The sequence below is a fragment of the Cetorhinus maximus genome, chromosome 2, assembly GCF_964194155.1.
Source record: "Cetorhinus maximus chromosome 2, sCetMax3.hap1.1, whole genome shotgun sequence".
Taxonomy (NCBI): Eukaryota; Metazoa; Chordata; class Chondrichthyes; order Lamniformes; family Cetorhinidae; genus Cetorhinus; species Cetorhinus maximus.
The window spans coordinates 125,569,952-125,584,744 of NC_135880.1; the positions used below are offsets into that span (position 1 = coordinate 125,569,952).

Genomic DNA, 14,793 nt, shown 5'->3' on the forward strand with positions numbered 1-14,793 from the left:
TCATAAATTATTACAAATAATGGAACTGAACAAAACTGATAATATTTGTTAAACTTGTTACTTATTTTGTTTAAATACTGCATTTATTGCATCAAATTCACCAGAATAATAGAGTCTCAAAGGATTGAGCTCTGATGACAGATTAAGAGCTGAATTTTCACTCCTGAGTCACGAGAAACTTCCCCAAATGGCTGGATTTTGGTTCTGGATCGGGGGGGCATAGGGGTGGGTGCTAACTTGAGATGGGCCTGCCGTCCCTTGAAACAGTGCAGACGTAGTCACAGGGGCTGCTGAGTGCCAAGGAGGGCTGGTTAAAAGGCCCTTCTCAGTGCTCTGGGAGTTCGTCCCAGTTATAATAAAAACAGTAAGGCCCTCTAGGCCTCACCCTTCACACCCGCTCACCCCAATATACTTCCTATGACCCATTCATGCAAACTCATGTCACGTCTTGTCCGTCCACCTATTGCTCATCCCACTTCATGCTCTCAATGCCAGACTATGTCCCTCTACCTACCCCCATGACCCCTCATACCCTCCATGCCAAATTATGTCCTCTACCCACCCCATGGCCCCTTATAACCTCCATGCCAATCTATGCTTCTCTACCCAGCCCCCATGGCCCTTCACACCCTCCATGTCAATCTGTGACCCCCACTCACCCCCATGGCACTTTATAGCTCCTTTACCAACTTAGTGCCAATTCATGCCAACCCATGCACTCCCACCCACCACCCTTTACCTTACACAGTTCATGCCAACTCATCCAGTAGCCACATTGGGCAGACCTCAGGAGCAATACTGAGAGGAAATAAAATTAAGTGTTTTTTTATTCATTCAAGGGATGTGAGCTTTGCTGACTAAGCCAGCATTTATTTATTTATTTTAAAAATTCACTTACGGGATGTGGGTGTCGCTGGCTTGGCAAACATTTATTGCCCAGCCCTAATTGTCCTTGAGAAGGTGGTGATGAGCTGCCTTTTTGAACTGCTGCAGTCCATGTGGAGTAGGTACATCCCCAGTGCTGTTAGGGAGGGAGTTCCAGGATTTTGACCCAGCAGCAGTGAAGGAACGACGATATATTTCCAAGTCAGGAGGGTGAGTGGCTTGGAAGGGAACTTCCAGGTGGTGGTGTTTCCATGTGTTTGCTGTCCTTGTCCTTCTAGATGTTTGTGGTTGTGGGTTTGGAAGGTGCTGAACAAGGAGCCTTGGTGAGTTTCTGCAGTGCATCTTGTAGATGGTACTCACTGCTGCCACTGTTCAGCGGTGGTGGAGGAAGTGAATGTTTGTGGATGTGGTGCCAATCGAGCGGGCTGCTTTGTCTTGGATGGTGTCAAGCTTCTTGAGTGTTGTTGGAGCTGGAGGGGAACTTCCAGGTGAGTGGTGCTTCCATGAATTAGTTGCCCATGTCCTTCTAGATGGTCGTGGTCGTGGGTTTTCCCCCTGACTCCCATTGACTCTAGTTTCGCTAGGGCTCCTTGATGCCACACTCGATCAAATGCTGCCTTGATGCCAAGGGCAATCAGTCTCACCTCACCTCTGCATTTCAGCTCTTTTGTCCATGTTTGAACCAAGGCTGTAATGAGGTCAGAAGCTGAGTGACACTGGCAGAACTCAAATCAAGTGTCAGTGAGCAGTTTATGGCTAAGCAGGTGCTGCTTGATAGCACTGTTGATGACCCCTTCCATCATTTTACTGATGCTCGAGAGTAGACTGATGGAGTGGTAATTGGCCGGGTTGGATTTGTTCTGCTTTTTGTGTACGGGACATACCTGGGCAATTTTCCACATTGCCGGGTAGATGCTAGTGTTGTAGCTGTACTGGAGCAGCTGGGCTAGAGGAATGGCAAGTTCTGGAGTACTACTGCTAGAATATTGTCAGGGTCCATAGTCTTTGCAGTATCCAGTGCCTTCAGCCGTTTCTTGATTTCACGTGGAGTGAACTGAATTGGCTGAAGACTGGCACCTGTGATGCTGGGGACCTCCAGAAGAGATTGAGATGGATCATCCACTTGGCACTTCTGGCTGAAGATTGTTGCGAATGCTTCAGCCCTATCTTTTGCACTGATGTGCTGGGCTGCTCCATCATTGAGGATGGGGATATTTGTGAAGCCTCCTCCTTCAGTGAGTTGTTTAATTGTCTACCATGATTCGCGACTGGATGTGGCAGGACTGCAGAACTTAGATCTGATCCGTTGGCGGTGTAATCTTTTTTTTTTTGTAAAAATATACTTTATTCATAAAAAATCTTCAGTCACATTCAAAACCATTTCAAAAACAACATTGCAAGGGTACAATCCAGGTTAAACTTTTACAAAATGTATCACCAGGTGCATCAGTACAAACAATATTACAATCATTTACAGCCTTTCATTTTGATCTGTACAGCCCGAGGGGCTCTAAACAGTTCCCAGTCTCTCGGTGCGCTGTGGTAGAAAGGTCTTAGACAGCGACCCTTCCCCATTGCGCCTTTGCGGCAGCTGCCCCAAGCTTTAGTGCGTCCCTCAGCACGTAGTCCTGGACTTTGGATTGTGCCAGTCCGCAACAATCGGTCGGGGACAACTCTTTGTGCTGGAAGACCAACAAGTTTCGGGCAGACCAAAGCGCGTCTTTCACCGAGTTGATGATCCTCCAGCTGCAGTTGATGTTTGTCTCGGTGTGTGTCCCTGGGAACAGCCCGTAGAGCACAGAGTCCTGTGTCACAGAACTGCTCGGGATGAACCTCGACAGCAACCACTGCATCTCTCTCCAGACTTTCTTTGCAAAGGCACAATCCACAAGGAGGTGAACAACGGTCTCTTCCCCACCACAGCCACCTCGAGGGCATCGTGCAGAGGGGGTGAGACTCCTGGCGTGTAGGAAGGATCTGACGGGGAGGGCCTTTCTCACCACCAGCCAAGCTACGTCTTGGTGCTTGTTGGAAAGTTCTGGCGATGAGGCATTCTGCCAAATGACTTTGACAGTCTGCTCGGGGAACCATCCCACAGGGTCCACCCTCTCCTTATCCCTCAGGGCCTCTAGGACGTTACGTGCTGACCACTGCCTGATGGACTTGTGGTCAAAGGTGTTTTTCTGCATAAATTTTTCCACCAGGGACAGGTGGTACGGCACGGTCCAACTACTTGGAGCGTTCCGCGGCAGCGTGGCCAGACCCATCCTTCGCAACACCGGGGCCAGGTAGAACCTCAGCACGTAGTGACACTTGGTGTTTGCGTACTGAGGGTCTACGCACCGCTTGATGCAGCCACACACAAAGGTGGCCATCAGTATGAGGGCGATGTTGGGCACGTTTTTTCCCCCTTTATCTAGAGGCTTGTACATCGCGTCCCTGCAGACACGATCCATTTTCGACCTCCAGATAAAGCGGAAGATGGCTCGAGTGATCGCCATCGCGCAGGAGTATGGAATGGGCCAGACCTGCGCCACGTACAGCAACAGCGAGAGTACCTCACACCTGATGACCAGGTTCTTACCCGCAATGGAGAGGGAGCGTCGCTCCCACATGCCCAGTTTCCTTTTCACCATAGCCACTCGCTCCTTCCAGTTTCTAACGCATGCCCCGGTCCCTCCGAACCATATCCCCAGCACCTTCAGGCCGTCAGCCCTGACAGTGAAGGGGACAAAGGATCGGTCAGCCCAGTTCCCAAAGAACATGGCCTCGCTCTTCCCACGATTTACCTTGGCTCCCGAGGCCAGTTCGAACTGGTCGCAGACGTGCATCAGTCTGCGCACCGACAGCGGATCCGAGCAGAAGACGGCGACGTCGTCCATGTACAGGGAGGCTTTTACCTGAGTGCCTCCACTGCCTGGGATCGTCACTCCTCTTATGCCCGGATCCTTCCTGATGGACTCGGCAAAGGGTTCTATGCAGCACACAAAAAGGACAGGCGAGAGAGGGCAGCCCTGCCTGACTCCAGATTTAATCGGAAAGCTATCTGTTTCCCACCCATTGATTGAGACTGCGCTACTGATGTTAGTGTAGAGCAGTTGGATCCAATTTCGAATTCCCTCCCCAAAGCCCATTTTGGAGAGCACATCCCCCATGTAGGTGTGCGATATTCTGTCAAAGGCCTTCTCCTGATCCAAGCTGATGAGGCAGGTATCCACACCCCTGTCCTGTACATAGGCAATCGTATCCCTGAGCAGCGCCAGGCTGTCAGAGATCTTCCTGCCTGGCACAGAGCAGGTCTGGTCAGGGTGAATCACCAATTCCAGAGCGGATTTGACCCGGTTGGCAATGACCTTGGACAGAATCTTATAGTCCATATTCAACAGTGAAATGGGTCGCCAATTCCTAATTTCCTCCCTTTCCCCCTTGTGCTTGTAGATGAGGGTGATGATGCCTTTCCTCATGGATTCTGACATGCTGCCGGCCAGGAGCATACTCTCGTACACTTCTAGCAGGTCTGGGCCGATCAAGTCCCACAGAGCCGAATACAACTCCGCCGGCAGGCCGTCGCTTCCGGGGGTTTTACTCTTCTCGAAGGACTCGAGGGCCTTAGTCAGTTCGTCAGGAGTTAGCGGTTTGTCTAGGCTCTCCCGCGTACTGTGGTCTAGGACCTCCGTGATAGAGGACAGGAAGGACTGGGAGGCCGTGCTGTCCGTGGGCTTCACGTCATACAGTCCGGCATAAAAGGATTTGCTGATCCTCAGAATGTCGGACCGTGATGACTTTACTGAGCCGTCTTCTTCCTTCAGGCTGCTGATCACAGAGCGCTCTCTGTGTACCTTTTGGAAGAAGAAACGTGAGCACGTCTCATCCTGCTCCACGGATCGGACTCTGGAACGGAAGATGATCTTGGAGGCCTCCGAGGCAAAGTGCGAGGCTTGCTGGCCCTTCACCTCTTGGAGCTCCTCCTTGACATCGACCCCCATCGACTGCAGCCGGAGCAGATTCTGCATCTTTTCCTGGAGTCGGGACATTTCCCTCTGTTCCTTTCTAGCTTTCTGGGTGCCTTTGCGGATGAAAAACCTCTTGATGCTTCCCTTGATCACTTCCCACCAGTGTGTCAGGGACTCAAAGAGGGGTTTCACGGTTCTCCAACCTTTGTAATCCCTCTTGAGCTCCTCAATGTTCTCTGGGGTCAGCAGTTGCACATTTAGCTTCCATGCCCCCCTGCCCACCCTCAGGTCTTCCTCCAAGTGGCAGTCCGCCAGTAGGAGGCAGTGGTCAGAGAAGAACACCGGCTTGACGTCGGTGGATCTGACTGTGAATGCACGGGACACAAACAGGAAGTCTATCCTGGAACGAATGGACCCGTCTGGCCGCGACCAGGTGTATCTACGCTGCGCTCCGTCTGCAGGGTTGCTGAAGACGTCGTGCAGCTTGGCATCCTTAACTGTTTCCATCAGGGATCTGGACGTAGCGTCCAATCTGCTTCCGGCCCTGCCGGATCGTCCAGCCGCATCGATGATGCAGTTGAAGTCCCCGCCCAGAATGACCGGCCTGGAGGTCGCCAGCAGCAGTGGGAGCTGCTGAAAAACCTCCAGCCGCTCAGCCCCTTGTGCCGGGCCGTACACGTTAATTAACCGGAGTGGAGCGTTCTTGTACATTACGTCTGCTACCAGGAGTCGCCCGCCCACCACCTCCTTGACCTCGGAGACGGTGAAGTTGCCTCCCCGCAGCAGAATACCCAGGCCGGAGGAACGAGAGTCGTTTCCGCCCGACCAGATCGATGGCCCGTGGGACCACCATCGTGACCATTGCCTGTAGGAGCTGAGGTGCGGTATCGCACACTCCTGCAGAAACAACAGGTCAGCTTTGACCTTGGCTAGGTAGTCCAAGGTCGCAACACATCGCGTAGTAGATTTAATGCTACGCACATTTATGGATACAATCTTTAAACCCATTTTAAAGCATTTATTCTCCTACCAAACCCACTGTCTCTGAGAGTCCCAGACCTTTAGTCTGCTCCTTCATACCCGTAGTGAGCTCAAATTCCTTCACTTTGGATGGGCTGAGGTAGATCTCCTTGGCCGTGTTCTGCTCCAGTGGCATCTGGAGGTTCACGTAGTGAGCGGATTTTGAGATGACCTTTGCTGGAGAAGTTTCTCCAAAACTCACCCCCTCTGGGGGGTTGCTGTTCCCGGCTTCCTGGAGCTGGGGTGCGATGATTGCCTCACTGCTCCCAGATTCCAGGGGCTGTGGTGCACTGGCCTCCTCAGGTTGCAGGCCAAGTTGGGGTGCGCTGGTCTCCTTGTTGTCTCCAATTTTCTGGAGCTCGGGTGTCTCGTCCTCCAACGCCCTGGAGCTTTGCCGCCTCTTCTGTCGGTGCCGCTCTGGCACTTCCTCATCCGAAGAGCTGCTGCCCTTGTCATCCGTGTCGGATGGGAGACGCCTCTTGCCGCTTCTCTGGGAAACGCCTTTGCTTCTTCTTCGCTCCCTCTTACTTTTCTTGTTCTTCACCGTCCGCCACTCCCCCTGCTGCTTTTCCACTGCTGCCTCCTCCTCCATTGATTCGCTGTCCTGAGGACTGGAAGGTTCAGGGGGTAGTGCTGTTGATTGGCTCTCTGTTGCCTCAATCTCTTTCTCCACCTTGTCTCTCTCTGTGTCCTCCTTTGTCCCGTTGAGCTCCCTGGGGGCCTTGGTGGTTGGAGTGACACGGAACATTTCTTCTGCTTCCCCGTGGTCGGCTTTGGCTGCCTGTGCGTAAGTACGGCAGCGTTTGGGGCAGGTCCTGTAGAGGTGACTTGCCTCGCCACACAGGTTGCAGCACTTGGCCTGTTTGCAGTCTTTTGTCTGGTGCCCTTCCTGTTTGCAGATCTTGCAGAGGGAGGCGCTGCAGTTGGCCGCCACATGACCAGCCTTGCCGCATGAGCGGCAATGCTTGGGTTGCCCAGCGTAGACCAGGTAGCCACGGTTTCCCCCGATTGCGAAACTGGAAGGAGGGTGGAAAATGGCTCCCTTACCATCGGTCTTTAGCGTGACCTTAAACAGGCGTTTGCCTGTCCAGATCCCCAAGTCGTCTCGAATCTCAGTGCCGCTCCCCACCTTATCGAAGTACCTGGTGAGGAAGGTGACCACGTCGGCGACAGGGACGAAGGGGTTGTACACATGCACCATCACCTCACGTTCCCGTTGCAACGGCAGAGAAAAGTGCGGCTCCGCCGTCAGGATCTTCATCTCCGGCAGGTCTCTCTTCTCCTCGAACACCCTCAGGAGCCGGACGCAGTCTGCCACTTGCTTGAACGTGACGTCAAAATAACCACCTTTGCGGGAGTCGTGCAGGGTGAAGATCTCCGTAGCTTGGAAGCCGCACGCCTTCAACAGGATCCTCCTGGTGAAGAAGCCCCGATCCATAGGTGATCCTCCTTCGTCGCTGTGGTTCACCGTGACTCGGACGGTGATAGGTAACCCACGGTATGAATTCGGATTGCGATTGGTTTTCGCCCTTCCATCCCGACCTTGCCATGGCAGGACCATGGTGTCGCCCCTGCAACACTACACTTGATCTTAGCCAAGAGGCCGAGAAGCGAGAAGCGTTGGCGGTGTAATCGCTTAGCTCTGACTACACTTGCTGCTTTTGCTGTTTGGCATACAAATAGTCCTTTGTTGTAGCTTCACCAGGTTTACACCTCATTTTTAGGTATGCCTGGTGCTGCTCCTGGCATGCCCTTCTGCATTCTTCATTGCACCAGGGTTGATCCCCTGGCTTGGTGGTAATGGTAGAGTGGGGGATATTCCGGTCCATGTGGTTACTGATTGTGGTTGAGTACAATTCTGCTGCAGCCCACAGTGCCTCATGGGTGCCTAGTCTTGAGTTTCTTGATCTGTTCGAAATGTATCTCATTTAGCACGGTGGTAATGTCACACAACATGATGGATGGTATCCTCAATGTGAAGGTGAGACTTTCTCTCTATAAGGGCTGCGCGGTGGTCACTCCTACCAATACTGTCATGGACAGACGCATCTGCGGCAGGCAAGTTGGTGAGAATGAGGTCAAGTATGCTTTTCCCTCTTGTTGGTTCCTTCACCCCCTGCTGCAGGCCCCGCCTAGCGGCTATGTCCCTTAGGACTCGGCTAGCTCAGTCTGTGATGGTGCTACCGAGCCAGTCTTGGTGATGGTCATTGAAGACCCCACCCAAAGTACATTCTGTGCCCTTTCTACCCTCATCCCTTCCTCCAAGTGCTGCTCAACATGCAGCAGCACTGATTCATCAGCTGAGGAGAGCGCGGTACGTGGTAATCAGCAGGAGATTTCCTCGCCCATGTTTGACCTGATGCCATGAGACTTCATGGGGGCTGGAGTCAATGCTGAGGACTCCCTCCTGACTGTATATCACTGTGTCTTCACCTCTGCTGGCTCTATCCTGCTGGTGGGACAGGACATACCCAGGGATGGTGATGGTGATGTCTGGGACATGATCTGTAAGGTATGATTCCGTGAGTATGACTATGTCAGGCTGTTGCTTGGCTAGTCTGTGAGACACCTCTCCCAATTTTGGAACAAGCCCTCAGATGTTAGGAAGGATGACTTTGCAGGGTTGACAGGGCTGGTTGGCTGTTGTTGTTTCTGGTGCCTAGGTCGATGCTGGATGGTCCGTCCGGTTTCATTCCTTTTTATTGATTTTGTAGTAGTTTGATACAACTGAGTGGCATTTAAAAATCAACCAAATTACTGAGGTTTGATACAAATGAGGGCACTTAAGAGTCAACCCAAATTACTGAGGATCTGGAGTTACATGTAGGCCAGACCAGGTGAACGTTAGTGGATATTAGTAAACCAGAGGGGTTTTTAATGACAATCGACAATGGTTTCATAGAAATTTTTTTTTCTGATTCCAGATTTTTATTGAATTCAAACTCCAGCATCTGCCGTGGTGGGATTCGAACCTGGGTCTCCAGAGCATTACCCTGGGTCTCTGGATTACCAGCCCAGCGACCTTAGCACTACGCCACTTCTTCCCCCTTATTGCCCATCCTAATTCCCCCGAGAAGGTGGTGGTGAGCTACCTTCTTAAACCGCTGCAGTCCATGTGGTGTTGGAAGAGAATTCCAGGATTTTGACCCAGTGATAGTGAAAGAACAGCGATATATTCCCAAGTCAGGATGGTGAGTGACTTGGAGGGAAACTTCAAGGTTCTGGTGTTCCAATGTATTTGCTGCACTTGACCTTCTAGATGGTAGTGGTGTGGGTTTGGAAGGTGCTGTCTAAGGAGCTTTGTTGAGTTCCTGCATTGCATCTTGTAGATGATGCACAGTGCTGCTACTGTGCGTCGGTAGTGGAGGGAGTGAATGTTTGCGGATTAGGTGCTAACTTAGCAGGCTGCGTTGTCCTGGATGGTGTCAAGCTTCTTGAGTGTTGTTGGAAGAGCACTCATCCAGGCAAGTGGGGAGCATTCCATCACATTCCTGACTTGTGCCTTATAGATGGTGGACAGGCTTTGGGGAGGCAGGAGGTGAGTTACTCGCCGCAGGATTCCTAGCCTCTGACCTGCTCTTATAGCCACAGTATTTATATGGCTTGTCCACTTCAGTTTCTGGTCAATGGTAGCCTACAGGATTTTGATTGTGGGAGTATTCAGCGATGGTAATGCCATTGAATGTTAAGGGATGATGGGTAGATTCTCTCTTGTTGGAGATGGTGATTGCCTGGCACTTATGTGGCATGAATGTGACTTGCCACTTGTCAGCCCAAGCCTGGATGTTGTCTAGGTCTTGCTGCATTTGGACATGGACTGCTTCAGTATCTGAGGAGTCACAAATGCTGAGCATTGTGCAATCATCAGCGAACATCCCCATTTCTCACCTTATGATGGTCATTGATGAAGCAGCTGAAGATGGTTGGGCCTAGGACACTACCCTGAGGAGCTCCTGCAGTGATGCCCTGGAGTGGAGATGACTGATCTCCAACAACCACAACCATTTTACTTTATGCTAGGTGTGACTCCAACCAGCGGAGAGTTTCCCCCTGATTCCCATTGACTCCAGTTTTGCTAGGACTCCTCGATGCCACACTTGGTCAAATGCGGTCTTGATGTCAAGGGCAGTCACTCTCACCTCACCCCTGGAGTTCAGCTCTTTTGTGCATGTTTGAACCAAGGCTATAATGAGGTCAGGAGCTGAGTGGCCCTGGTGGAACCCAAACTGAGCATCAGTGAGCAGGCTATTGCTAAGCAAGTGCTGCTTGATAGCACTGTTGATGACACCTTCCATCACCTTATTGATGATCGAGAGTAGACTGATGAGACGGTAGTTAGCCAGGTTGGATTTGTCCTGCTTTTTGTGTACATGACATACCTGGCAATTTTCCACATTGCTGAATAGATGCCAGTATTGTAGTTGTACTGGAATAGCTTTGCTAGGGGCATGTTTTGGAGCACAGGTCTTCAGTACTATTGCTTGAATGTTGTTAGGGCCAAAGCCTTTGCAGTATCCAGAGCCTTTAGCTGTTTCTTGATATCACGTGGAGGGACTCAAATTTGCTGAACACTGACATCTGTGATGCTGGGGACCTCTGGAGGAGGCCTATTAAAGACTTCATTATATTAAAAAAAACTATCATTGATAAAAGCCCACTCAGTACGTTTAAATCTCTTCAAGTGTTTAACCTCTTATTAAAACAAACATTTGTATTCATAGCCCCACATTAAAGACAGTTAGTCCCTTTATAACCTGTCTAAGCTGTCAGTCAAATTGTGAACTTACAGGCCCCCCTGCCGTGATAATAATAGGTTGTGAAAACAGCCAAGCAGCACTAATCCTATAATGATAACCCCCAGGCTGGTGTGAACAAACATCTATTGAAATTGCAAGCATTTTTTTCAACTGCGGGCTGTTTTTCCCCCCCAAAGTTTAAAGAGTAGGGGATTTAAATGACTTGACAGCTTGACAATTCTACAGATTTTATCCACTTCTTACTCACATTCACGTCTAATTTTAACAATACCCCAGCTGTACCTAAACCTCTCCAGAAAGGTATCTGACTTCTCCAAGGAACATCAGCAGGTTTAGACTTTTTCCTCCAATTCATAAATCCAAGTCACGTTTTGGAAACTTTGATGATGAAACCTACTTCTGAGTAAAGGCAGGTGCATTTTAAATATGCTGCTGCCTCCATGAACTGTGATGTATGAAATATGTCCCAATCCCATCTCCCTTCCACCACCCCTACCACCGCCCCACCCCGCCCTGCCCTCTCCCCACTCCGGTGAAAATGTTGGGTGCTGATTCAGAGGCGGGAATTCTGGAATCGGGGCTCTGGTACCATTTTGACTAAGGCGCAGAGCCCTTCCATATCTGTGAAAATTAGGGCCTAAATATGGGGTGTTCTAATTGAGCTGGTTAAAAGGAAGGATTGATGGGCAAGGTAGAGAAAAACTATTTTCTTTGTATTGCTGAAAAAAAGAGACATTTTTTGTTAAAGCTTTTTGTCTAGCACACATCGGGATAATTTGCAAGAAAATGCCAATGTCAGGGGAAACAACAAATTTATGACTGTATGAGAAGAGAGTACTGATTGGTGACAAGTGGATTCTGATTGGTAGAAGAATTGCCATGGAGAATGGACCAGTTGAAGGTGTCTGACATTTAACTGCCAAGAATTGTTTGCAATTTAAACCAGGCAGCTTGACTGATTTGTCAAGACATTGCCTTGGGGAATGAACCAACAAATGGCTGTCACTTATTTTGTTTAGCTAAAATAGGCACCACTGGTGCATTCTCCATGGCAAAGCCTGTACCAATCAGAGTCTACTTGCCAACCAATTAGAACTCTCTTCGCATACAGTATAAAGTTGTTGTTTCCCCTGATGTTGGTGTTTTATTGCGAATTGTCCTGAGGAATGCAAGACAGAAATTTTTGACAAAAAGTGTCTCTTCTTTTCAGTAATACTCAAGTTCTGTACTATTTTCTTTGTTGGGGGAGTTCAGGACAAAGAGACATAACCTTGAATTTAGAGCCAAGCCATTCTGGGGTGATGATAGGAAGTACTTCTCCATGAAAAGGAAAGCTGGAACTCTCTCCCCTAAAAGACTGTTGAGGCTAAGTCAACAGAAAATGCTAAAATTATATTGATGGATTATTGTTCTTCCAATATTAACCCAGACTCCCACTCCCTACAGAAAAATAGAGGCAAGGTAGAAAATCCTAGCCATTTTCTCCAGAAATTTGCATATATAAACTTCAGTATAAATTGACCTCAGACCCCTCCCCCAAAGAATTTTACCTCTATTCAACACATTTCTGAAAATGCATCTTAATCACTTGCACTATATTTACTTTCACTTTGAAAGAAAGCATGAGCTGGGCAAGTGGTAGAAATGTCAGTGGGGAGCATTTCGGGGAGATTGACCATAACTCTCTAAGATTTAAGGTAGTTATGGAAAAGGGCAAAGATGGACCTGAAATAAAGGTCCTGAATTGGGGCAAGGCCAATTTCAATATGATAATACAGGATCTGGCCAAAGTGGACTGGGAGCAGCGACTTGTAGGAAAGTCTACATCAGAGCAGTGGGAGTCATTCAAAAAGGAAATAGTGGACAGTTCAGGGCCAACATGTTCCCGTAAAGGTGAAGGGTAGGACCAACAAGTCCAGGGAACGCTGGACGTCAAGGGATATAGAAGATTGGATAAGGCAAAAAAAGGAAGCTTATGGCAGATACAGAGGGCTGGAAACAGCAGAAGCCCTAGAGGTGTGTAGAAAGTGTAGGGGGATACTTAAAAAAGTAATTAGGAGAGTGAAGAGGGGGCATGATAAAACACTATCAGGCCAGATAAAGGAAAATTCCAAGGCATTTTATAAATATATTAAGGGCAAGAGAATAACCGGGGAAAGGGTAGGGCTCATTACGGACCTAAGTGGCAATCTGTGTGTGGAGCTGGCGGACATCGGTGAGGTTTTAAATGATTACTTTTCATCTGTGTTCACTATGGATAAGGATGATGTAGGTGTAGAAATCAGGGAGGGGGACTGTGATATACTTAAACAAATTAGCATTGAAAGGGAGGAGGTATTAACGGTTTTAGTGGGATTAAAAGTGGATAAGGCCCAGATGAATTGTGTCCTAGGCTGCTATGTGAGGCAAGAGAGGAGATTGCAGGGGCTCTGACACTAATTTTCAAATCCTCTCTGGCCACAGGAGAGGTGCAGAGGACTGGAGGACAGAGGACAATGTGGTACCATTATTCAAGACGGGTGGTAGGGATAAACCAGGTAATCACAGGCCAGTGAGCCTAACATCAGTGAAAGGGAAAATTTGGAAAAAATTCTGAGGGACAGGATTAATCTCCACTTTGAGAGGCAGGGATTAATCAGGGTAGTCAGCATGGCTTTGTCAGGGGGAGATCATGTCTATCAAATTTGACTGAATTTTTCAAAGGTTAACTAGTTGTGTAGATAAGGGTAGTGCAGTTGATGTAGTCTACATGGACTTCAGTAAGGCTTTTGACAAGGTCCTGCATGGGAGAACGGCCACGAAGGTAAGAGCCCATGGGATCCAGGGCAATTTGGCAAATTGGATCCAAAATTGGCTTAGTGGCAGGAGGCAGAGGGTGATGGTCAAAGGTTGTTTTTGCAATTGGAAGCCTGTGACAAGTGGTGTACTGCAGGGATTGGTGCTGGGGTCCTTGCTGTTTGTAGTGTACATTAATGATTTAGATGTGAGTATAGGAGGTAGGATCAGTAAGTTCGTAGATGACACAAAAATTGGTGGTGTCGTAAATAGTGTGGAGGAAAGCATTAGATTACAGCGCAATCTAGATGGGCTGGTAAAATGGGCAGAGCAGTGGCAAATAGAATTTAATCCTGAAAAGTGTGAGGTGATGCACTTTGGGAGGACTAACACGGCAAGGAAATACACAATGAACGGTAGGACCCTAGGAAGCACAGAGGATCAGAGGGACCTTGGTGTACATGTCCATAGATCCTTGAAGGCAGCAGCACAGCTAGATAAGGTGGTTAAGAAGGCAAATGGGATACTTGCCTTTATTAGCCAAGGCATAATATATAAGAGCAGGGAAGTTAATTTGGAGCTGTATAAAATGCTAGTTAGGGCACAGCTGGAGTACTGTGTGCAGTTTTGGTCGCCACACTATAGGAAGGATGCGATTGCACTGGAGACAGTGCAGAGGAGTTTTACCAAGATGTTGCCTGGGCTGGAGCATTTCAGCTATGAAGAGAGACTGGATAGGCTAGGGTTGTTTTCCTTAGAGCAGAGAAGGCTGAGCGGGGGACCTGACAGAGGTATACAAAATTATGAGGGGCAAAGGTAGGGTAGATAGAAGAAACTTTTCCCCTTAGTGGAGGTGTCAATAATCAGCGGGCATAGATTTAAGGTAAGGGGCAGAAAGTTTAGAGGGGATTTGAGGAAAAATTTTTTCCCCCAGGGGGTGGTTGGAATCTGGAACACACTGCCTAAGTGGGTGGTAAGAGGCAGGAACCCTCACAACATTTAAGAAGTATTTAGATGAGCACTTGAAACGCCATAGCATACAGGGCTATGGGCTAAGTACTGGAAAATGGGATTAGAATAGATAGGTGCTTGATAGCTGGCACGGACACAATGGACTGAAGGGCCTGTTTCTGTGCTGTATAACTCCATGACTCTATGACAACAGAACCTGAAAACAATGTCTGGGCACCAGTTAATTGATGAGGAATAAAGATATGATAGACAGACCATTACTAGCACATATAAAGCAAAATCCACGAAGGACCACTCAAGATTATACATAAAACATGACATAGAATGGGTGGAAATTTCCGTGGCATTGGGTGTGTTTGGCGCTGTGAGTGGACAATATGGCAAGACGGCCAAAAATCAGTTTCACGACGTCATGAAACCCGTTTGCAATT

At 48.9% G+C, this 14,793-nt stretch overlaps 1 protein-coding gene across 1 annotated transcript in view; it reads right to left on the reverse strand.

Moving 5' to 3' along the window:
- Positions 1–14,793, reverse strand: part of LOC144697391 (zinc finger protein GLIS3-like) — a 690,064-nt gene that overhangs the window by 160,229 nt on the left and 515,042 nt on the right. The window lies entirely within an intron of this gene.